Source organism: Marmota monax, unplaced genomic scaffold (assembly GCF_021218885.2).
Source record: "Marmota monax isolate L192 unplaced genomic scaffold, Marmota_monax_Labrador192_F-V1.1 WCK01_AAM20220418_F8-fsc00205, whole genome shotgun sequence".
In the NCBI taxonomy this organism is placed as follows: Eukaryota; Metazoa; Chordata; class Mammalia; order Rodentia; family Sciuridae; genus Marmota; species Marmota monax.
In genome coordinates, this window is record NW_026692417.1 from 48,350 (window position 1) to 73,894 (window position 25,545).

Below are 25,545 nucleotides of genomic sequence, written 5' to 3' on the forward strand. Positions count from 1 at the left end.
AATGGATGGCATTAGAGCAGATTATGCTAAGTGAAGTTAGCCAGTCCCTAAAAACAAATGCTGAATGTCTTCTCTGATATAAGGGGGGTGACTCAAAATGGGATAGGGAGGAAGAGCATGAGAAGAAGACTACCACTAAATAGGGAAGAGAGGTGGGAGGGAAAAAGAGGGAGAAGGGGAGTTGCACAGAAGATGGAAGGAGAACCTCATTGTTATACAGAATACATATATGATGTTGTAATGAGAAAAAGAAAAAAAAAGTGTCACATTAGATTGGATAGAGAGAAAGGATAGGAGAGGAGGGGAGGAGTAGGGGGGATAGGAAGGGCAGCAGAATAGAATAGACAATATGATTGATGTATGTGCATTCCATGTATGTATTATACATCAAATTGCATTCTACTGTCAATGACACTGTTAGCAAAGATACCGAGTTATAATTTGTTATAGATTACAGTTTGTTGTCTCAGTCCAGGTAAAGTAGTGTCTCAATAGATTAACTCACAGTCCAGGTAAATCACAGGTAAGTTCTGCAGGCAGCTAGCTTAAATCACAGTCCAGGTAAGTTCTGCAGGCAGCTAGCTTGATCCGAAGTCTCGTCCGGTTCTCAGCTGAAATCTCGTCTGGTTTTCAGCAACACTGAAAATTCTTCCACCTTGGTCTTTACCGGCACTGGGACGAAGGCAGGAACTCCGGATGGCTAAAGAAAATCCTGTAGCATTCAACTAAGAAAGAAACCTTCTGAACAATTTAGTATATTATCTCAAGGTTTTTTACATTTGAAATAAGCATTAATAGTGTTATTACTCATTAGCTTCCAGGTGTGGGAGAACCATTGTAGCTTAGTTACTGGCATTGAAAATGACCAAACATTAGGGATGCTGGTAGTGTCTTCTGCTGGCTGTAGTGCCCGGGCAGCCCCAGATCGCCCTGGGGAGTGTCCCGGACTCAAACTGCTACTGGGCACAGGGAGCAAGAGCCTGCGAGACTGTGCCTCCAGGTCAGGTCTAGATTTGGGCTCGAGGCTGTGGAAGAGCCAGCTCCCCGGCCAGGAGGCGGGGAAGGGCCAGTCGCCGCCGCCTCTTGGAAAATCCTTGCTGCGCTGTGACCGGCTTGCACACTCAGCAGCCGCCTCACCGCTTCACGCACCCTCAGGTAACGAAAAGTATTTAGTAATAGCCTTTTGCTGCAACTTTTTTCCTGATAATCTTTCTTCTTCTGAACTTTCTTTTTCTTTCTGACTAGAGTTCCTGGGCTTCCATCAACACATGCCTTAACTATTCTTGGTTCCATTGGGGTGCCTCCTTCCCTTAGTAATTTACTTCTCACCCCTTCCATATTTTCATCATAAAGACAATACAGTACACTGAGACAAAACAAGACACAAACATACTGCATCAATCTCCATTTTCTTGAAATGGCCATTTTTCCTCTCGCCCTATCTGCCTAGGGACGAGCAGATTGCTCCCGTCCTATCTATGGACGGGCAGCTTTTTTTTTTTTTCCATCACTTACCCCCGAGTGTCCCGGGGCTCCCGTAACAGGCCACCATCTGTAGAAGGCCGGCTGGCTGCAGCAAAATAACCGGGGGGTGACAAACAACTTGTGCACGTTGATACAGCAGGAGAGGGAGCCCTTTACTGCAGGACAGGAGCAGTATTTATACATTCCACACAGCTTATCTAATTAGCATAAACTAGATACATCAGTCAACCAATAAGGAATCTCCACACTTAATGGCTCGCTTTTGTTACTTCTCAAACCACTCCCTCTGGCATTTTGCCAGGCACCATCCAGACTTGTTTACCAACTCTAACATTCCCCTGGCTAAATGCCAGGTGTTATTTTGACTTGTTTACAGACTCTAACAAACTTCCAGCTGCCAGCAAACTTCCAGCTGCCGGCTGACGATTGGCTCACAGCAGCCCCAGCAACATCTAGCTGATTGGCTCCTCTGCGGTGATGCTCATTGGACTGTTTCCCTGCCCTTTCAGACCACGGAGCTGCTCATTGGGGGACTTTTTTGGTTCCGCCCACGTGACCCAGCCAATCGGCCTCAAGAGCAGGAGGATTGTGGGAGGTGGAAAGAAGCTTGTGTGGGAGAGAGAGGCTTGTGGAAAGCCGGTGGTGGCAGTTGAGGCTCTGAGGGTTTTTCCTGAGAGACTATTTTGTTTGGCGTGTGTGGTTCTAAAAATAAAGTTAGTTTCTTTTGACAAGTGGCTCCTGATTGTGCCCAGCCAGACTGCGGCATTTGGTGGCCCGTACGGGGAAGGAACCCGCGACCTTGGCGTTATCAGCACCAAATGCTTTTGAATGTCTTGATCACCCCCCAAATCTTCACCACCCTCTGCTCCTCTCATGGGCCTTGGATTGCTCATCTGCAGCTGTAATCTCTTGCCCCAGGCATCCACCGGTATGTGGTCTCCCTACAACCTTCACATGCAGTGGAAGGCACACTTCCCCATGAAATGAGATCCAAGTTAGGTGGTCCAGAGACCTATCCTTCAGCCAGTGCCCAGGCAGGTTAGAACCCTGCCAATCAGGTTTGCTCTGGCCCTGCACTTCAAGGGAAGGGACTGCAAACAGTGCTGCTGCCCCCTGCAGCCTGAGACTTTGCCATGCCAGGGAGAGGAAGGGCAGGGGCAAGAAAAAACATCAGGATCTTCTCTGCAGGTTTGAATGTGGCTGCTTCTTGATTGGGCATCTGCGTGGTTGCTGTAAACCTCTGACTTTTACTTCAGTCAGTTTCTGTTGCTTTGGATGTTTCCACAAGGAGGAAGCTTCCTAGTCTCCACTTTGCTGACATGAGCCCTCTCATTGTTCTTTTCTTTCATTCTTTTTTCTGTTTTCTTTTGTTTTTATTTTTCCATTTTGTTTTTTCGAGATGAGGCCTCACTAGGTTGCCCTGACGGGCCTTGCCTTTCTTGCAACAAGCAACCATTTGGTCTCAGCCTCCCTAGGAGCTGGGACTACAGGTTTGTAACATCCTGCTGGCTCTATCCTCATTTTGAAATAATAAATTCAGTTTGTTAATAATTTGTTTTTATGATATTCCTTGCTTTTTCATGTTCTACTTTCACATCATTGCTAGATTTTGTTCACATCAACTTTTATGGTTTCTTTATAAAATCAGTTGGGGATCGATCCTAGTTTTCTATCCTCTAACATCATACCCAACATGGTAGCTTTCAGTGGCAGAGTTTACCAAGGTCTGTCACACTTGCAGAAACTAAAATAGAAAGTTTTGAATCTTCCTATCTTATATAATCACTTTTGGAAAATAATGATTACCTGTGTTTATAAAATCTTACAAACTGCTGTATAATTTTATAGGTAGTATAAACGTACTGTTATGTAATTATTCCTGTATACCTGAGAATTGAAGTTGCTTTCCAATGTTTATTTTAATAATTCTAAGACCTCGGCACTGTTAGATTGAGACTCGGGTATTCAAATGACCTCATCGAATTTTCATGGAGCCCAAGAGTCCCCTGGCTAAGTACTTCAATTCTATGTACAGATGTGGTTCACACATAAAGAAACAACCGCTTGGACACAGGTTGGAAGGCCACAGCAGACCGAAAGAAATGAAACCAGAGTGCAGAAAATAAGAACTGAAACCCTGGCTCAGAAAAAAAAAATCATATAAGGGAAGAAACAGTCTGGACATGTAGAAATCAAGGCTCAAGCTAAAACAAGAGGTTTTACCTGATCTTGTACATTCGGAATTAAATTAAGTATACAAAGTGTATATACACACACTGTGAGTGGTTGATGGAGTTTGAATTACTGGAGCAGCTGATGAAATACTAACAATTGGAGACGTATTATCAAATGATTTCCTAAAGGATTGCATCAGACTTTCATTAGCAAGCTTCTCTTGGGCAGAAGGATTACAGGGCTCCACCCTGGGCCTGTGCAGGCTGCTGGTTCTGAGTCTATAACAAAGTAGCCGCCTGCCCTCTGAGGGGCCTGGAAAATCAGAGCTGTGTCCTAAGACATCCTGGGACCTGGGCATTCATTCAGATGGGTCCCCTAGGCCTGGGCCCCTCCAAGAAAGCATTGGAACAGAACTCTGACAGCTCCCAAAACAGTGAGGCTACAGGAGAAGTCTTGACTCCTGGTAGAGGAACAATGAAGAAGCCAAGTAAGCAAAACTGTTGCAGTTTAAGTTTATAAGAAATACTGTTTTAATGGGACATCATTATCCAAAAAAGCAGAGAAACGTGTCTATTCCTGCCATGCTGAGCTTTCTTCACAGTATTAGGGCACAATTGGGGTCCTTTACCTCATTTCTTCGTATTTCTTACACAACAGGGGCAGCTGAAATATCAGTCACCTTCCTGTCGACCAGACAGAAAAGATCCTCCATCTCTATTTCAAGAAGGGCAAGAGAGTCAGTTTCACTTCTGCTCAGTGACGCATTTGAATTTCTCCATCTTAGGTTCATGCCCTTCCAGGAGGAATATGGTCCCTCATTTCATACTGTAGTCTCTGGAAGTAGACTGCTGTCACCTTTCCTCCCAGCCCCCATTCCAACACCCTCTGCATCTGGCCCTGCTATTAGGGACACTTCTGGTTCATCCACAATAAGCAAAAGGAGCAGCAGTCAATCACACCTGCCTCCCCACCCCCAACGTGCCTAAGGAGCCTTCTCATACCACTGGGGAACTCGAAACTAGTGGCAGCTGTAGAAGAGGCTCCTTTAGGGGAACTTGTGGGCTGGGCTGGGTCCTTGGCCATCTCAGTCCAACACTCATGACTAGGTACAATTTTCACCATCCAAAATCAGTCTTCAGGCATATATCTGGGACACAATCCTTTAAAAAAAATAAGCTGGAGACTGGACTCCACCAAGTCCCTAGTACCTTAAACTCAATGGCCTCCATGAACCCTTGGGTCTGGGTTCACAAGTTAGTTGTTTCCTCTAAATTCCTTTATTCCCTTGACGGTGGGAGAATTCTGTGAGGTGTGAAGTCTGGTAGAACTGCACAAAAGTGGCACCCAACTGACAGGAGAGACTAAGGAACATTCCTGGCCCCTCCTTGCTTACCAGTGCCACGTTCGATGGCATCTGGGAGGACAATGTGGTCATCTTTCTCCTCTTCTAGTTTATGAACTTTGAGCAGGGAACTACTGTGGTTGCTTTTTCTTTCTGGACCTAGACTGCAGTTCTTCAGTGACACCCCCACATTTCCTCAACTCCACTCAAGTTCAGATCTCCGGGAGGATGGGGCACCCGAGGTGCCCTGGAGACCACACGAGCCTGACCTGCACACTCGGCTAGTGCCTCTCTAACCCCGTCTCCTAAACCACAGACCCCAAGCTCCCTGTCTCAAAGCTGTTTAAGGTCTCCCCTGTCCAAGCAGGGACCAAAGTCCTTCTGGCACACCATACCCTGTGGTCCAGAGTTCAAGGTGACAGTCTCCAATGGCCTGTTAAGGTTTGGGAGAAGGTGATATGAACACTCCAGCAAAGGAGCCAAGTTTCCCAGAAAAGAGAGACACCATTCAGTCTGGAGACCGGGGTTGGGGTGAGGGTCTTCCAGAGAGAGGTGGAGTTGTGCTGCTGGTGCCCCACCCCGCCCCAGAGCCAGATGCCTAGACCTAGGGGTGGGAGTAGAGTAGAAAACTAAGGCTGGAAAATGTGGCTAAAGAGCAGGCCTCACTTTCCAGTGCATTGCCCCCTGAAACAAGACCCCTTGCAAACACCAGTGCACCCAGTGCATGCACTGGCCCTTGCATAGCAGGTGAATGCAGGTGCCAGAAAAACCCAGCCAGAAAAGAGAGCACCCTGCCTCAGAAACTTTCTTCCCCAGGCAAAGTGGAGAGGGAAACCTACGGAGCCCGTCTATGTGCTCTCCACAGGGTAGTTGCCCGTAGATCCTTCCAGCTCTTCTGCTTTCTGTTTCCTGCACCCTGGTACCTTGCACTCTCAGCGCAACTCTCACACAGAATTTTCTAGATCCCACCTTCTATCGGGCTCATGATGCTCCAGGAAGTGAGGGCACTATGCTCAATTGCACAATTGTCATTTGATTGGTCAAATTTGAAGAAGTATCTCCCTGTAGCGGGGTAACTCAGTATTTCCAAACTTTACTCCCATTCGCAGGTCACTTGCTGTCACGTTGCTTAAAATCCCAGGTGCCTCCAGCAACAGGGAGGACAGCTGTCAATGCCTAAACCAAGGGGCAAGGAGAGGCTCCTCCACAGAAGGCAGAGTCCAATGCCTAGAGCTTGTAGAACAAGGAGCATCATGGGGACATCCTTTCACTGAGAGTCTACTATGGGTCCTGAGGTGCGACACAGCCTACCTGCCTCTTGTTTCCCCTGGCTCTGGTCCACATTATGGGGGTATGTTTCTCTAGCTTAGCACTTCTCAAAACGTTACCAGAAATCACAAGTCACCGGAAACCACAGCTTTCAAATGCTCAGAAAGACAAATGGCAGTGGAGAGTGTACAAGTCTGAGCTGCTCTCACTGGGGAGCTCCTCCCCAGAGCCCACTGGGACTCAGCTGCAGACTGTTGGAGATAGTCTCTGCTGCACATCTACCCAGGAGGCAAAGCCGACCACCTGTTCACACTCACAACACAGATACTGAGAGCGCAGAGCTGGGCCTCATCTCAGTTCTTGTACTCAGTGAATGGTTACACAACACAATGGTTAACATAATAGTTACTTTTTATTCCATGTTTTTAGATTGGACAGAGGTTTCACAAGATTTTACTAAGAAAAGAGAAAGAGTAACTTTTGTACATCAACAAGCTTGATTGCAGACATAACTTTTTTTTTTTTAGTTGTAGATGGGCACAATACCTTATTTTATTTTTATGTGGTGTAAGAATCAAACCCAGTGCCTCACACCTGCTAGGTAAGTGTTCTACCACTGAGCTACAACCCCAGCCCTGCAGACCTAACTTTTACAAGAAAGAGAAACATGACCTTTACAATAAAGAGGAGCTAAACCACAATGAGCTCTCTAGAAATTCTGTTGACTTTTTAAAAATATCTTGTTTACTAGGAGAAAGGCATATATATTACAATTAAGGTGGGGATCTTTTGGACACTACATCATTTGGAGTATTTGTGGTACATCGTTACCCCCTCTATGCTCATTATTTAACCCTTTAAATCAAAAAACATCATTATCTTCTAGGCTTAACATTTTATATAATGCCGTAATCTTAATTTCTCTCTCTGTTACTCCCTCCCCACCCCAATAGCTGCTTCTGTAGTTGACCCAATGTTTCATTGTAAAAGGGAGACAAACATGAAAGCAATAAACAATAGCATACTCCATACTATGTCAATTAAACTTTTGAATCCAACAAGAATAGAAAAACCATCCTCCAAAGAGTGAGCTTGGTTCCCAAGCCTTAATGCCCTTTCAGGTTTGAACTAGTACATGTGCTAGTTGTTGTTTTTTTTTCAATTTAATTAATAAGTTTAAATTTTATATAAGAAAAGTATACATATTTTTATGACCATTAAAGTGTCCAGACTTCCTTTTAAGCCTTAGTCCTTTATGAATTTTTTTCAATTAGTTATATATAACAGCAGAATGCATTTTGACTATTAAACACAAATGGAGGCAACTTTTCATTTCTCTGGTTAGACACAGTGCACAGTCACCCCATTCCTGCAATCATACATGTACATAGATTAATACAATCCACCTCATTCCACCATCCTTCCCACTCCCATATCCCCTCCCCTCCCACACTCCCCTCTGCCCAATCCAAAGTCCCTCCCATCTTCCCTTGCCCCGCCCCCCATTATGGGTTAGCTGTGTGTTTGGTTGTTGTCAGTCCTGTAGTAAAGACCAAGGAAAGGACTGTGTATATGACAGAAGTAAGGGGTGGCAATGCACCATAGTATGAGAGCCCTCTTACAGGATGAAACAGTCCATTTGTCCTGTTGCCTAGTTTATTTTCCTCCTTGCATTGATCAGCCAGCCCTCAAGTGGCTGAAGCAGGGCTGCTGTTTCCTCAAGCTTTGGTGTGTGCAGGCTAGCTAGCTTCCAGGGTGACCAGAGCAGGGCTAGTGTCCTTCTGATCCTCAAGCTTCTCTGGTGTTTCCTTCTTCCTGATGGTCAGCTGAAGGGGAGCAAAAGAATGTACATGAGATTCTATTACAGACAGTCTAAAAACAAACCAAAAAGAACAAAATATTACATAATACACTATGTATATGTGTGTGAGTATATATATGTGTGTGTGTGTGTGTGTGTGTGTGTGTACACACACACACATACATTTGGTGATACTGTAAAGAGGAGTAAAAAAGTTGTGGACACTGCTCCCTGTGTGTGCGGCAGAGGTGGGGGATATCCTGGAAGGTTTGAACTACATAGATTTATCTCAATGTAACTTTAAACAAATTTGAAAACAGCTTTTAATTCCATGAGCCTGACCCAACATTTCATGCTTTGGTTTATGACCTTCCATATATTATTATTTCCTCTAAAAACATGATGTAAATTTCAACTCCCTACCTCACAGGTCAGTTGTCATCCAAAGGTGCACTTCTAGGTGTGTCACCTTTAGTCTGAGAATATATTTCTACATGGAAATATTGCTGAATGCCTACCTGGCTCCCAAGGTGAGGTAGTGCAGAACAACTTGATTTGCCCATGGCTTATTGTCGGGAGCTGCCTTGGATGCAGACGCCTTTAAGCCCTGATGCACCGGGTTCTGAACAATTATTGCATTCAGTCTGGCAGGGCAGTGCCAGGTTGCAGTAATGTGGGCGTCACCCCAGCTCAGATAACAAGGCATGGCTCCAGGTGTAGGCATCACCCACTGGGGTTGAGTTACACTCATCTGTTCCCTTGTATTCCAACCCCTTTGCCCTTTTTGGGATAAAATGTTCTATGGAAACTCCCCTTGTGTGTCTCCTATGTAACAATAAAGAATTCCAGTGGCTCTATGTCTTTCCATGGGCCTTATGTTCACAGAGCCACCCCCGGATTATTGAAAAGGTACTTCTGTGTGGTTGTGTGCCTTCTTTGTCATTTTCTTAAGTTATTGGAATAGTCAGATTTATGAACCACGCATTAGGTCTCCAGCTATGACAGATGGTGATAGCTTATCATCCTCACCATCTTTGTTTTACCAGATGCAAAACCAAGGTTGTACCTAGTTCTGGACCCTGGACAAGGTCACCCAGTTAAAAGGGATGTGAATTCAGCTCTACCAACTCTGATGCCTTTGCCTCTCCCCACACTACCCTTTGCAAGACAAAACTAGGTAACATATTTTTCCTTTCTTGATAATCTCATGGAAGAAGCCAATGTCAGACTAAGTTTGGTAGTTCTAGGAGGGTATTTTCCCAAGAGGGGGCTTTTCCCCAAGTCCAGGTGGGTGGAGTCTGTCCAGTCTGGCTCATACCACTGCCCAGAGCCCAAGAGCCCAGATGGCTTTCTCTGGAATCCAGAGTCCCCTTCAGAGAGGAGTGTGAGGGTGAGTTAGGAAGCTGCTTCCAGGCTGGACTCCCAGAGCAGCCAGAGATCCCTCTCCAGCTTGCCCCACAGGGTCAAGGTCCAGAGGAGGCCAGTAGCTCCACCTCTGCCCCCTCACCAGCAGGCTGGACCCACCTAGCCCTGCCCACTGCCTGCTGTGAGGACTGCAACCTTTGTTTAAAGTACTCACTTGTTTTCCTTGGATGAGTTCCCTGAGTCAGCACAACTCCTGCTCAAGGGCCCAGAAGGACTGGTGGGTGGTCCTGGGGGAGGAAAGGCAGGCGGCAAGCGGTGGGCTCTGATGAGGCGACTGGGATGGAGACTGCCCAACTTCCCAGCTTCTGTGGTCTTGGGCAGCACAGCAGCATCTTTGGGATGGAATCACTGAAGAGGCCTCATGGAGTGGTAGCATCTGGTGGCAGCAGCAGCAACATGTAGCTGCTTCAGGCATAGGGCATCAGGCGAGGGAGGTCCGGAGTTGAGAGTTGGCATGGGGGTGGCAACAGCTGAGGTGTTGGCATCCAGCTGCAGTTTGGGAGATCCCTTGCTGCATACTCACTGTGGCGGTGGCAGCAGAAGAGTCCAGAAGCTGCTGTGGTGACAACAGAGGGATGTTGCCATGATCATTTCTGTCCTGCAGTGCCACAGGAGTCTGGCTGCAGTGGGTGAAGTGGGCATCCAGTGCTGAGTATCGCTGTCTTGCGTCCATGATGGAGTCTGGTGGTGGCAGCAGCAACATGCAGCTTCATCCGGGAGCCGGCATGGGGCACTGGAGTCAGGCATCATGGCGGGGGGTGAAGGGCATTGACGTTGGGCCCTTGGTGGGCAGCATCATAGTCCAGCTGGGGTTTGGGAGTTTGGTTGCTGCACGGTGGCGGCAGCACCAGTAGAGTCTGGAAACGGGGCTGAGGACACAGAGGCGTCCAGTGGTGAGCATCTTCATCCTGCTGGGGTAACAGGAATCCTGCTGCAGTGGCAGCTGGCGACCATGTGGGGAGTCCCGTGGCTACAGTGAAGAGCTCCAGGCTGGTGGCGGCAGCGAGGGCGCAGGGCAGTGAGCCTCAGAGTGGAAGGGCGACGAGAGGCTGGAGTGGCCTCTGCAGTGGCCGTTCCAGGCCCTGGGTCTTGGTCCTGGCTGAGCGGCCTGTTCAGGAAGCAGCACGAGGGGGGTGGCAATACCCAGGCAGCTGCTGAGGACCTTAGGCTGCCCACACCTGCCTCGCCTGGCACTGGCCATGAGCCCGCCGGGTGGCTGCTCGCCCCATCCCCGATGTGGCCTCTGCGGGGGAACTAGGCCATCTGCCAGGTGGGGCAGCCTTGGGAGAGGACCCTCACCTTCCTAAGAGACATCCCACCTGGGCTGTGGGGGGAGAGAGCAGAGGAACTAGGACCTCTTCATCCTCAAAATGCATTTCTGATTGGAAGCATTTCCTCTCAGAACTGGAACAGGACAAGGATGCCCTCTCTCACCTTCTACTCTACATAGTCCCTGATACTCTAGCCAGAGTTTAAACTATACTGCTGTTTAAACTCCAGTACAGCTTAGACTACACGACAGAGCTGTAGATGAAAGAAATTAAAGGGATAGGAATAGGGGAAGAAGAACTCAAACTATCCCTATTTGCTGATGACATGATTCTACACATAGAGGATCCCAAAAAACTCCACCAGAAAACTTCTAATATTAACAAATTCAGCAATGTCACAGGATATGAAATCAATATTCATAAATCAAATGCATTTCTATCTATTAGTGATGAACCCTCTGAAAGAGAAATTAGGAAAACTATCCCATTCACAATAGCCTCAAAAATGAAATGTTTGGGTATAAATTTAACAAAAGAGATGAAAGACCTATACAATGAAAACTAAAGAAAGAAATTGAAAAGACTTTCAAAGATGGTGGACCAGAGGGAAGCAGCATCTGTGTTGCTCTGTGATCCAGATCTCTCCTAGTAGGAATTCTGCATCTCTTGAGAGTGTTAGAGGCCCCTGTACAGCTTCTCTCTACAGAAATGACCAGCGCTGTGACCTTGCACAGGACTCAGGGCCTCAGTGTCCGAGCAGGACCCAAAGCCAAAGTTGCAGTTCACTTAAGACTTGGCCAGCGCCTTAGCAGAACCACCTACCAACACATCTGCAGACCGCCGAGACTCGCTCCACTCCCACGCAGGTCACTCAGCTGCTACCTCCCCACAGCACAAGGCCATCGGTTCCCCTGACATCACCAGACACCCCGGCTCTGGAAGCACACCGACTACATCTTGGAAAGCATTCCTTGCCATTTTGAGGTGGGCATGGCTATCGGATCCCTCCCCTTTTGAGCAGGTACCTGATTCCAATTCCTCCCTCATGGAATTAATATTGTCAAAATGGCCACACTATCATAAACCTTATACAGATTTAATGTGATTCCAATTCAAATCCCAATAACATTCCTCATAGAAATAGAAAAAGTAATCATGAAATTCATTTGGAAAAATAGACACAGAGAAATCCTTATTGACAAAGCAATCCTTAGCAAGAAGAGTGAAGTAGGAGACATCACAATATCAAACCTTAAACTATACTACAGATCTGTAGTAACAAAAACGGCATGCTATTGGCACCAAAATACACATGTAGACCAATGGTCCAAAATAGAAGATACAGAGAAAAACCCACATAAATGTAGTTATCTCATTCTTGCCAAAGGTGCCGAAAACATACATTAGCTAAATGATAGCCTCTTCAACAATGGTGCTGGGGAAACTGTAAATCCATATGTAGCAGACTGAAATTAAACCACGATCTCTCACCTTGCACAAACACTCAAAGTAGATCAAGGACCTAGGAATTAGACCAGAGACCCTGTACTTAAGAAATAAAATCAAGAATTAATAATGGGATGGATTCAAACTTAAAAGCTTCTTCTCAGCAAAGGAAACAATAATATGAAGAGAGAGCTCACAGAGTGGGAGAACATCTTTACTACACGCACATTAGATAAAACACTAATTTCCAGGATATATAAAAAACTCAAAAACTTCAACACCCAAAGAATAAATAACCCAATCAATAAATGGGCTAAGGAAATGGACAGACACTTCACAGAAGAAGATACACAGTCGATCAACAAATATATGAAAATATGTTCAACTTCACCAGAAATTAGAGAAATGCAAATCAAAACTACTCTAAGACCATCTTACTCCAGCCAGAATGGCAGTTAACAAGAATACAAGCAACAATAAGTGTTGGTGAGGATGTGGGGGGGAAAGGTATACTCATACATTGCTAGTGGCACTGCAAATTGGTGCAACCACTCTGGAAAGCAGTATGGAGCTTCCTCAAAAAACATGGAATGGAACCTCCATTTGACCCAGAAATTCCACTCCTCAATCTATACCCAAAAGACTTAAAATCAGCATACTAGAGTGATGCAGCCACATCAATGTTTATAGCAGCTCAAGTCACAGTAGGTAAACTGTGGAACCAACCTAGAAGTCCTTCAAGAGCTAAATCGATAAAGAAAATGTGGTATATGTGCACAATGGAATCTTAGCTTTAAAAGAGAATAAAATTATGACACTTGCAGGTAAGAGGATGGAGTTGGAGAATATTATGTAAGTGAAAAAAGCTAATCCTCAAAAACAACAGGCTGAATGTTCTCCCTGATAAGTGGATGCTGATCCATAATGAGGGGGGCAAGGGAAGAATGGAGGAACTTGGGGCAAAGGGGAAGGATAGGAGGGACGGGCATGGGGTAGGAAAGAGGGTGGAATGAGAGGGATATCATTACCCTAGGTACATGCAGGACTGCACATATGGTGCAACTCTACATCGTGTTCTACCAGAGAAATGAAAAGCTGTGCTCCATTTCTGTACAATGAACCAAAGTGAATTCTGCTGTTATGTACAACTAATTAGAGCTAATTAATTTTTTTAAAGTACATTTCTTTGTCTAAGGGTGGCAGAAGACCAAGACCAAGGACGGCACGTCTTGGGGTTCCCTCTGCCATCTATGCCCTCCACTCTTGTCCCGCCCCAGGGATGCGCTTTGAGGGGGAGGATTTGTAGCCCCACCCCCCACTGCCTCTGCTCTCAGTGGCCACAGCCCAGGAGAGATGTCGCTGGGGAGGGTGGGTGTCCTCTCCAAAGGCTGCCCCGGCTGCCAGGGGGCCTACTCCCCCCGCAGAGGCCGCAACCCAGGGAGGGGCAGGGCGAACCCGGGGTGGGGCGAGCTGCCACCCGGGGGGCTCAGGGCCGGTGCCAGGCGCCACCTGCGTGCGCAGCATAAGGTCCTCAGAGGCTGTGTGGGTACCGCCGCCTGCCGTGTCCTGCTTCCTGAGCAGGCAGGCCCTGCCAGGAGCAAGACAAGTGGCCTGGGGCAGCCACAGCACAGGGCACCCCATCCTCTGGTCGCCCTCTGACTCTGAGGCCCGCTGCCCTACGCTGTCGCTGTCGCCACAGCCAGCGCTCCACACTGTGGCCACTGGAGTCCCGACCTGGCCACCAGCAATGCTGCCAACACCTCCACTGCACTGGAAGCAGACTCCCGCCACCGCCAATGGATGAGGATGCTCCTATTTGGACACCTATTTCCATGCAGCCACCGATTCAACTGGACTCCCCAAAGGGCCTTAGGGCGCCTAGGCTCGCTGATGAACGCCCTGCCCGCAGAGGGATGCCGCTGGTTGCTGGGAACCTCCAATGTGGAACCCTAATGTGGAACGTTGAGGATGACTGCTGTTCGCTTCCACCCTGCAACTGGACTCCTCCATAGGTGGCGCCTACACCTCCAGGCTTGGGGAGGGTGTGGGCACCCCATTTTATCTGTGCCACCTGTTCATCCTGCCAGGGGATTAATTCACTAATTGGCTTTAGGCTCTCATAACAGGATCATTTCCCCTCTAAACCTTCTTGCATTGTCTCACCCATGAGCTTTTGGGGGACACCGAGAAACTCAACCATATCGCGTCTTCATCAGATAGCTTAGCAAGATCTTCTTCATGACTTGCTGTAGCTTCTACATCAGCACTTGCTGCTTCACCCTGCACTTGTCTTATATGGAGATGGGCCGCTTGCCTCGAACATCATGAACCAAATTCTGCCACCTTCAGACTTCTTCTGGAGCTTTCTCCCTTCTCTTGGCATCAGAAAAATCTAATGTTTTGGCCTTATCTGGATGCGGTTTTGGCTTAAGGGAACGTGGCTTGTTTCATCTGTTCTCCAGACTATGAAAACTTTATCCCTATCAGCTGTTTTGCTTTCTTATCATTCACATATGCCCTGGAGCAGCACTTTAATTTTCTTTATGAACATTTCCCTTGCATTCTCATTGGGACTAACTATTCAAGAGGCACAGCTTTTTTTTTTTCTTTTCTTTGTTTCTTTCTTTCTCTTTTAAATAGTTTTAGATCAACAGCATGCCTTTCTTTGTTTAGTTGTTTTTTGGGTTTTTTGTTTTTTTTTTGTAGTGCTAAGGATTGAACTCAGTGCCTCATACATTCTAGGCAAGCACTCTGCCACTGAGCTACAGCCCAGCCCAAGGCACAGCTTTCTATTTGGAATGCAAAACATGGAACTCTTCCTTTTATTCCAACTGTTCAGTCCATTACAGAGTAATTAACTGGTCTAACTTCAATATTGTTTCTTAGGGAATGAGAAGAAGGTGAGTCATGATCTGTGGAGCAATAAGAAGACACATATTAAGTTTGCTGTCTTATATGAACAGGGTTTGTAGTGTCACATGACATCTAACCTAGTTAACGTCACAGAACACAGTAGGGGATAAAATGCCCTGAAATCCTCACCACCCTTTAGGCAGTCATCTCTGCTCCATGCACAGGGGCCCCACAGGTCCCCTGTGCTCTAAGGGGGCTCCATCTTCAGCTATTCAGTGCTGGGGGTGGCACAGCCTGGTGAATGGATTGAGCACTATTGTGTCAACATAAATGTTTGCTACTAAAATACTTACAATGCCATCCCAGACATTAAAAAAAAAAACAAACCATCACAAAAAATAAAATAGACAGTTTTAGTGGGAGGAGGCGGATAGCTGTGGTGGGGCATCTGGCACAATGCGCAGGTGCTCACACGTGGGAGGTGCCCTCAAGGACTTTAGAACTAGGGCAGCGAGAAAACATTCTAGGAGAAGTGGAGGCTTCTGGTCTAATCGTTTCTTGACCCCCTGCCTCTGGCATTTGTGTGTGTGTGTGAATTTTATGTAGCTGCCAGGGAAGATGGCTGACTTTGAAAGAATGGGATGGCAGCTTGGGTCACCAACTGTACCAACTGGAAGATAATGATGTAAAGGGCCTCTCCTTCAGCTGGAACCTCCCAAGGCCCCCTGCATGGGGAGCTTCCCAGAGAGTGTCCAAGCAGGTCACATGCAGCAGAGCAAAGGGGGCAAAACTGTGAGGCACATGTGTGGGTAGGATTCTCCCCTCACTTTCTCTCCAGTCTCTATACAAAAAAGCATGGGCAATCCAGGCTGGGATTGGCTGTGCTGGAGAGGGATCCTCACAGGGCCTGGCTCTGGGCTCCAGCCACGCCTCTCTTCCTTGGGTACCCAGAATCCCACCACAGCTTGCTTTGTTCCTTCTACAGAGTAAGCCCCAGACCTCTGTCCTCTGCTGGGAAACAACAGGGTAGACCCTGAGGTCTGCCCAGCCATCCTCTACAACAGCCCCCCAAGTGACCACTCTCGAGACAGCAGCCCTCCCTCTTGGCCCAAAGACCACTCACTTCTTGTCTTGAAGGTACTCCTCCTCAACATATGGCTGGAGGCGTCCATACCTAGAGAATACCAGGAGGCTGTGACCTCTAATATCCTGTGTCCCTCATCTGTCGAGATGCCTGGTGGACTTGACTAACTTACTGACAATAATGGGAGCTCAGGAGGGCTGGGAGAGTTTGTCTGCACTGATTCCTAAATGATAGGCCAAGTGCCTGCCAAAGGTAGGTGCTTCATATATATTTGAGCTATGAATGAACCCAACCACCTGCTGCCTGGCTACCTCAGGGCCAGGACCCTCTCAGTTGACCCCAGGGGTCCCTGTTCTGTCTACAGGCAGGTTGGAACCCTCCCAGATGCAACCCACAGACTCCTTCCCAAATGTGGAAACTGCTTTTCCTGAGGCCTCAGAAGAGTGAGGTCTGAGGCAGAGAACTTCCTCTCAGGGAGGGGACAGGCCCCCAGGGAAAGGCCAGAGCCATCGCCAGCCTGTGTCCCAGGACCACTCTGAGGCAAACACTCCTAGGGCTCATCCTACTTGGATTTCTAAACACCCAGGCAGAGTTCTCCTCTGAAAAACCCTACTTTCCTCAGAGCTGATGGAGGTTCAGAGTGATGCCCGGCATTCCCAACACCAGGCCAGGAGATGGCCATGGGCCAGGGCTTGGAGGTCATACACACCTTTTACCCAGCAGCTCCAGAGCCTTCTGGGTACTGGCCAAATCCTGGTACAAATACAAAACCCCATGGACATAGGGGGTGTTACCCTGCTGCAGGGCAGGCACCAGGCCATCCTCGAGCTCCCAGAGAAGTATGTGAGGGTTTCCACAAGACAGGACACATCCACTGATGAGCCTTGGTCATCTTCTCCCTAGGATGGGCAATCAAAGAGGGACATTTCAACAGGAAAATGGTAGCCATTTGCAAAAGGAATCACTGCCATACGTCAGGGGAAATCAAAATATTTTCCCTCCATATTCTCAGGAGACATCACACACACACACACACACACACACACACACACACACACACACACTAACCTGGTGAGATCTGGCACTTTTGAAAGGGGAATCTGAATGTGGGTTAAACTATGGACACCTGTGGTGCCCTGTCCTGTCTCACTTCTGGTCTCCTTGGGAAAAATTGCCAGAGTCGTTGGGACACAGCGCTGACCCAGCACCTCCACACTCAGGAAAAGCCCTGAGGCTTAAGCACCCACAGATCTGTAGACAACAAGAACTCATGGCTCTGGGCTTGCTGTCTCAACACCAGTGAGCAGACTGGGACTGTTTGTGGACTGTGAGTGCCTAGCTACCAGGGTTCCAAGTTCTGTGAGTTCCATGGCCAAGGAAGTGAGGTCACTGTCTCAGGAAGTCCTTTGCTGAGTCCCTTTCTTACACAAGATGGTTCCAATGGCCCACTGGGCTGCAGTCTTCCCATGACATAGGCACAGGTGGACCCAGTTACACCAACACACCCTGGATCAGGCCCTCAGACAGGCCCGGGTGTAGCCAGCTCCCTTGGTTTGGGGAGACAGAGCTTGGTTGAGACCCTTCCCCTTCTTGTGGGTATGTGTGTGGCCCTGAGGAAGTCATTGTGCCTTGCAGGGCCTCCATAGCTTCTCAACATGTTCCCAGGGGTCATTCTAGCATCTGCTTTAGAGGTTGTCATCAGGGACATGTGCCCACACATACATGGACTCCCTGAGAAACCCTAATCCAGGAGTCATGTGTCTCTAATGCACAAATATACAGATAACATGACATAGGAAGTTAAGGGACAAAGGATGACATCCAACTTTACCATGACCTGAGTCCCACAGTGACAGAGGGAAAGTCAGCTCCTCTCTTGGCCATGGTCCCCACTCTGCACCACTGGAGGGTTATTTTCAGAGATAGCCTCCCCTTTGCCATAGAATTCTAATTCCTGTGCGAAATCAAATTGCCCCAATGTCTCTTCCGATCGTATGATGGGGTACACTACAGGGGATTTCAAACACCACAGCATCCTGTGCCCAAAGCCTGTAGCTCCCTCCTCTCTCAGTGGATCCACATCAGCATCTGGTTTCTAAGAAACAGAAATCAACAAGCCTCATGGGATATCACTTCCAAGTTTGAGTCACGGGAAGTCTAACTTAGTCTGGCTCCACAGGCCCACAGCAGAGGGCACTGCTGAAATTCCAGAGGTTTGTGGGGAAAGTTGGTGGGGCAGCAGGCAGAGACCTGAGGACCCCATGAAATGGCAAGGAGGTGGCATTTCTGTGCCTCCATTTCTACACGCCTCCCATAGGTGAAAATGCTAGGGCTAAAAAATTCACTGATGCACAAAACATATAAGAAGCAAGGATGGTGTGGAATGGCCAAGAATTTGTTCCATAGCATGGCCATGACCACGGAAACGGACTTCTCTATCTCCATGTCTTTAGGGAAAGGCAAAGCCACTTCCTTTTGTTTTGTGTGCAGTTTAAAGCAACAGTTTCCTCCTATTCTTCCAACTAAACTTTGGAGGCAAGATCCCAGTAGTATGAACAAAGAAGCATCTCAGAGGCAATAGTACTCAATAGCTGAGGCTACTGGAGCAGAGAGAAGGACAGACAATTCAGCTTTGAGGTCTGGAAAGGGAATAGGAGACCAGTCCCTGCAGGGGACACTCACAAACCTAATGCTTGTTCACTGAGCGCCCTGTGCTCACTGTTGAATGGAACATGAGGAGCTGATGTCTTTCCATCTCCTAAGGAACTTCCAGATTTAGCTAGCCATCCCAGGAGACTCAGGACCATCATCCTTGTGCACACAGAGCTAAGTGGCTGCTCATTACCTTCCCACCAAAGGTGAGAGGCAGGTGATGCTAAGTTCTTTGAACTGATACTGAATTGAAAAATATTTTAATTGTATATGCTCTCCTGAAAATACCAGTAAATTCATCAGCTTCAAATTACTATAAGAAAGAACTAAAGGGGAGAAGATATGTTAAGCAAAGTAAAGATATGACAAGAATTCAACTTCCAAATGACCTAAATGCACTTGCAGCTTCTGTGCTATTTCCTGTTGCTTATAATACATAGCAGGTTTCATATGTGCTGATGGTGCCTTACAGGCTCCTGGCCTAACAGGAGAGGCTTTCCTCACACTAGAGCAGCTTCACCAAGCATCTGGATTTACACAGCTGCAAATTTTGAAAAGTAACACTAAATGATATCTCTCAAGATAAAGATGTCTGCTCAAAAACAAATATTAAAACTAGATAAAATTCTACTAGAATACAAAAATGTAGAAACTACGATGACATAACAAAATATTTATTAAACTCTAAGCATGTTATTTATTGACCCCCAAACAAATATTCCTATAGCATTTCTAAAAGACATCATCCTTATTCTTCCTTGAATTGCTTCTATCCATCAGAAAGATGTCATGTTCTTAAGGCTGGTTGATTTATTCCCTTCAAATGTGAATAAAAACCCAAATCTCAAAATTCCACAAAACCATTTATAAGAAGGGAAAATGTCCTTCATCCAATTCACAATGCAGCTGAAAAAAATCCCAATAAAACCAGAAACAGCCTATGAGAAGGTTTCATAAGAATTGCAATTAGCTATAGAATGGTATACAGAAACCAGTTTTTTAAACACTTGAAAGTGCTCCTCAGCCACATCAGAAGCAACTAAGATATTTATTTACCACCTATTAACTCAATTTCCACAAGGAAAAAAAAAATCTTCCTCATGCTAAACACGATAGATGAAGGAAATGCAATGTCAAAGAACAGCTCTCTTTGGTCATCAGCTCTGCGCTTCCCAGTTCACACTGAGGTTGACTTTCATCTTGCCCACATGGACCAGGACACTTAATTAACACACAGTCAGGGAGCCTGCCCTAGAAGGCTACTACTCCCCAGAGACTAGTACATGTGCTCCTTTGGCTTTCTTGACACTAACAGGTTATGAACATCCTTTCTTCTTAAAGAATAGGCTGATGGTGCTGGGGTTTGGGTCAGTGGTAGAGTGCTTGCCTAGCATGTGTGAGGCACTGGGCTCAATTGTCAGCACCACATATAAATAAATAAAATAAAGGTCCATTGACAACTAAAAAACAATATCAAAAAAAAAAAAAAAAAAGAATAGGCTGGTGAACACAGCACATCAGCTGTTTCATGTGAGTACTGATATCTATTAGTTGTTGATAGCTGTCCCATTCTCAGGGTTACCTGCTATTAAAAGGCAAGCTCACTGGGGAAGCACTGAGGACTCCTATCATAGCCTCCTGCTGAAAACCTCTATTGAACTCCTGCTTCAATCCTAAGCCTGCTGCTTCCCCAAACACAAGTCTGTTGCATGATTTTACAAAGAGGGGGAACTGATGGAAATCACTGAGGGTCTGGAACACCTGAAGAAGGTCAGCCTGGCAAGTGACTAGGTCCTCTTCCAGTCTGACCTCTTTGGAACAATTTGGAAGAAAATGATTTCTAGACAAGTCACTTGATAACAAATTTATAGTTTCATATTTGAAAGCACCACCAACGAAAGCTTTAGTTACCAGTCAAGATATGCAGTTCATGGGTGTGTCATTATGAGAAGTAACCAAGAAAAGGGTTGTGGCTGAACTCGGACCATAGAGAACCCTCAGTGATCCACAGTGGCATTGGGCAGGGGGAGAGGTAGGGTCAATATGGGTAAATTCAATGCTCAGGACAATATTAAGAAGACTGTTAGATTAATTACCCCAGCCCTTTACAATAACAAACCATCCATTTAAGATCCACTCTCCCTCCTCCTGGCCATTTCCTAACAAAAGTACTAAGAGGCTCAGATCTGGCCAAAATGAAAGGCCCAGCAGGGCTTGGAGGCACACACCCGTAGTCCAAGCATTGGGGAAGATGGGACAGGAAAATATGGAGTTCAAAACTAGCCTCAGCAAGCTAGAGAGGTCTGAAGCAACTTAGCTAGACTCTGTCTCTAAATAAACATATTTTAAAAAAAAAGTCTGAGGATGTGTCTTAGTGGTTAAGAAACCCAGGTTCAATATCTGGTATAAAAATAAATAAATGAATGACTCATCAAATTTTCAGTCCTCCGGATGGTTCTGTATTTTCAGCAGTGCCCATCAGGAACCATGGCGATGAGGTTACCTTCTAGAAAGCCAATCACATTATATATTCCCACATCCAATACTGCTCAAAAACCTGTTCCCCTGGTTTGGATTCATCTCAATGAAATGCCTGACTGTGCCAGCAATGCTCCTGGGCAACGACTGTGAAGCACTTGACAACTACTACACTCAAGGCAGGCAAGGCTGGCATCCTGCACCTTTGGGTTCAAAGGCTGGAGAGTCCAGGTTCTGGCAGGGACTGCCCTGGCTTATTCTCCTTTGTGGGACTTTCCAGGACTTGGGCACCATGGGTCCAGCTTAGGACCTGCTAAGACACCCTAGCTATGGGTGCTTCTAATTTTACTGCCATCTCCAAAGTCATCCGAAGCAGAAACCCCTACGATCAATGCAGGGGACCAACACCATTTCCAGAAAGGCCACCTGCACTTGAAAGTCCATGCTGTGGAATCACTGGCTTCTACGACTACAGACCTCCCTCCAGATGTGATACTGGCCTTTGGAGCACTGAGCATCTGCTCCAAAAGAAGAGAAACTCCAAGCCCAGACAGCAAGCCTGGAGCATGAAAACCTGCAGCACCTCTAACCAGAATACCTCCAGTGACCAAGGGACAAAAGACAAGCAGCAAACATGAGCAGGGAGTCACCAATGCCCCTCCATTTAATGCTTGACACAAAGGCCACCCAAGCAGAAATCGAGGGGCCAGCACCACCCCAGAAAGACCAACTTGCATGACTATGCCCTTGGCAGTGTCCTCAGTGGAACCTGAGAGCAGAGAACCTGGGAGCAGCCTGTGGGTAATGAGCATCTCCTTTCTAAGAGGAGGGACCCTCGAGCACCAGACAGACCTATGAGGCAAGCTTGGGCCTGACTCTCTGTGGCCCCCACCACCAGAGTATTTCCATGGTGACCAAGTTACACAGGACAAACAGCAACCATGATCTTGGAGCCACCTAGGCCCCTCCTTTCAGTGCCATCCCCAAAGGGCCCGCCCAAGCAGAAATGCCCAAGTTTGCCTCGGGGCACCAGCACCACCATGAGCAAGGCTGCATCTAGGTGCACATCTGTGCTGGCCTCTCAACCTGGCAGCTCAGCTGGACCAGCCACCAGACCATCCTCTTCCAGGTCAGGACCCACTCCTGTGGGGTCCAAGAGAAAACTCTTTTGCTAAGATGACATCCACCTTCTCCCACATGGGACCTGGTGGCAGACTGCTTAGATGCATAGCACAGGTCTCACCCTGACCTCTGTGATCCTGGGGCAAAGTGGAGGCTCAGAGACATGATGTCCCCTTCCCTCTCACTTCCTGGCAGCTTTGCCCTCAGAGTTGGGTAGCAGGAGCCTTTCATTTTACTTGGCTCTCTGGTCAGGCTCCTCACTACTACAGAGGCCCTGTCCTGGCTCTCTGGTTTCCTTGTTGTTTGAGCATCTGGGAGTTCTCTGTCCTTAGGCCATTTGCTTGGATGGGGAAATTTGAAATTGGCTTGTGGTCCAGATAATGAGAAGGGATATGAGGTGCACAGAGGAACCACAATGTTTGGAAGGTCTCCTTCATAATATGTAAGTATAGGAAATATTAAGCCCAGACTACTCACTAGAAAGAATTTTCACAGAGTGCTCTGCTTATAGCTATAAATCTGTGACCAAGAAAAAATTATTTTCCCACTCTAACAGAGCATGGCCTCTGTATGGGCCAGAATCAAGAGAAAAATGGCCTTTAAGGAGGTCACTGAATTATTAGTCTTATGCAAATAGAATTGTTTTGTCAAAGACCAGGAAAATGGGATGAAATACGTAATTTTTTTATTCTACATAAATAAGCCTGTTCTAGACTCCTGGTGGGAAGACCTCCAGAAGCCTCTGCCACCTGGTGGGGGAGAGTGGAGAGCCACAGGGTGGGGTGGGTGAGCTGAGCCAGTGAGGTGCATGGGCTGCAGTCCTTCAGGGACCCTCAGTTGACCTTCACAAGAGAATCACAGAGGACAGGGTGGCTGAATCAGAAAGGCTGGAGGGATTTTCAGGTAACTTTAAAATAAATCTCACTGTGGGGAAGTGGGGCAAAGAGGAGGTGAGTCAGATGCCCCTTGGCTACCACTGGACAAAGGGGAGTGAGCAGAGGAAGGGTGTGCCACCCTGCCTGCCTCAAGGTCACCTGGGGTATGGAGCTGGGGCAGAGGCCTTCACAGGCCCACATTCCCAGCTACCTAGACCACTGGACCTTGAACCCAGATTCCTGAAGGTGACAGGAGCCAGGGGCTCACCTCCTGCCAGGTACCATCCTGCATGTTCCAGCTGCTACCAGCAACTCAGGTTTCAAGCTCCAACCAGGTCATCACCCCCTTATAGAAGCTTCCTAGACTTTTTATACCCCAAGTGGGGACCATGTGGTGCCCCATCCATGTTCTACTAACACCTCTTCTTGTTACTTGTCACAAGAACCCAAACTGTCATTCAGTCGCTCAGTGTTTCTCCAGTGTCCCCTGCATGCCAAGTGACATAGAAAGACATAAACTAATCCATGTGAATGAATAGACAGTGACAACCTGAGGCCAGTTCTCTACGGCAAAAATCCTTGGTCCTCTGAGAACAAATAACCAAAAACCAGGCCTGACAGGGTAGTAGAGAGTGCAGGGAGGGCTTCCTCAAGGGGGTGATGGCTCAAGATCTGAAATAGAAGTAGAAATTACTTCTCTGGGCCTCAGTTTCTCCAGCTCTAAAGCAGGGAGATCCTGTGTGTCACCCACCACTGCCCCTACAGAGCCGACCTGGAGTTCAAGTTAAGACAGATGTGGGGACAAGGTGCAGGGAAAAGAGCTACATGGAAATGGCCAGCAGCTTTGAGCTTTTTGTCTTGTTATGGGCGAGGCAGGGAGGAGGTGAGAGCTGGGAGGGGTGGAATAGGGCCAGTGGAGGTGGTGAGAAGGGAGGGTTTGGGGAAGTTCAAGGCACAGACTCAAAGACAGTTGGAGGATGGAGCAGGGAGGGGTGGTGTCTCCCTGCCAGACCTGGCTCTTTCCATGGTGTGGCCCAACCTTCTTTTCCTTCTGAATCCTGTCCCCCTCCGTCCCTGCACCCCCAGCTGCTCACAGGTCATTCCTCTGCCTGACCCACACACTCCCGCTGCCTGGCCTTGCTCATGCAGTCCCCTCACTCGATCCCCTCCCTCTCCTATTGGTCTCCCCCTCTGGACGAATTCCCCAGCCACACCCATCTCCTCATTCTTCTCTGAGCCCCCCACCCCAACTTGATGGGTCCCCCCCTTCCAAGCTCCCGGCATCAGGCCTCCCCTGCAGGGTTCTGCACATGAGGCTCTGGAGCCAGATTTCCAGAATTCCAGTCCCAGCTCTTCCAGGCAGGACCTTGACTAACTCATAATTCATGTCCTTTCCCAGAGCCTCACCTTTACCACCAGGGAAATGGGTGATATGATTCCCTCTGTAAATATATGCAGCCTGGTTCATGGAGGTATTGATGCTCCGAGGTGGAATTCAGGGTTCCTGTAAGGGGGCGCCTTTTGGCACTTAAAGGAGTGGCCCTCGTGGCTCCAAGAACAGAGTTGGTTTTTGTCCCCTGTAAAGTGACCACTATAGGGATGGTCTAGTTAGTGGCGCTGAATATGTCGAAGCCCCATTTACCCTGTAAATGCTGTCTCATGCTTCTCTTTCCTTTACTTGGGGAGGAGATGAACAGAACCCCAAAGACAGATATGAGATCCGGGAGCTAGTTTGGGCTCCCAGGTTCCTGGATTGCATGGGGACAAACTTACAAGTCAAGGTGGCCTTTCTGAGGGTGGTGATGGTTCCTCCCAGGAGAGCTTCAGGGGTTCTGCACGGTCAGGCTTTGGGGGACAGCATGAATTGCACAAACATCAGTGGTTGCTTACCCTGGTTTGTATTTTGCCTTCTCTCCCTTGGTCCTCATGGTGGTGCTCTGCCTAGGGGCAGGCCCTGGAGCTGTTCTATCCCAAACTTGCCCCATGGTGTTCTCTGGTTTGGGGGGTCCCTCTACTTTTTTAGCAGATGCCCATTTCTGCCATGGGAGATGGAAGAACTGGGGACAAATCTGTCCTCCAAGTTGCAATTGAGGCAACTGACACTGGCAGCATTAAGGGGGATGAATCTTGGTTGTCCCATGCTGACTGGGACTGCCTGTTCTTGGGACAAACACTGTTCACAGTCCCTGGCCTCTGAGTAGCAGCTGCAGAGGCTGATGGACTAGTTGCTCCAGTGGACTTGCAGCCTGGCTGCCAGCAGAATGTGT

The 25,545-nt window shown here is 47.6% G+C and overlaps 1 long non-coding RNA gene across 5 annotated transcripts in view; it reads right to left on the reverse strand.

Annotated features, from left to right (window-relative positions):
- Positions 1-353: 353 nt before the first annotated feature.
- Positions 354-25,545, reverse strand: part of LOC124091563 (uncharacterized) — a 32,925-nt gene continuing 7,733 nt past the window's right edge. Inside the window, exons 5-10 of one of the 5 annotated variants that reach the window (XR_009226667.1) lie at positions 25,052-25,123; positions 16,861-17,050; positions 16,191-16,241; positions 9,652-15,126; positions 1,516-8,097; positions 354-725 (exon numbers count right to left, since the gene is read on the reverse strand). This is a non-coding gene — a long non-coding RNA (uncharacterized LOC124091563). Of the gene's footprint in view, positions 726-1,515; positions 8,098-9,651; positions 15,127-16,190; positions 16,242-16,860; positions 17,051-24,685; positions 24,870-25,051; positions 25,124-25,545 lie in introns of those variants that run through there. The other 4 variants (XR_006851388.2, XR_006851386.2, XR_009226668.1 and 1 more) reach the window with 4 other exon arrangements.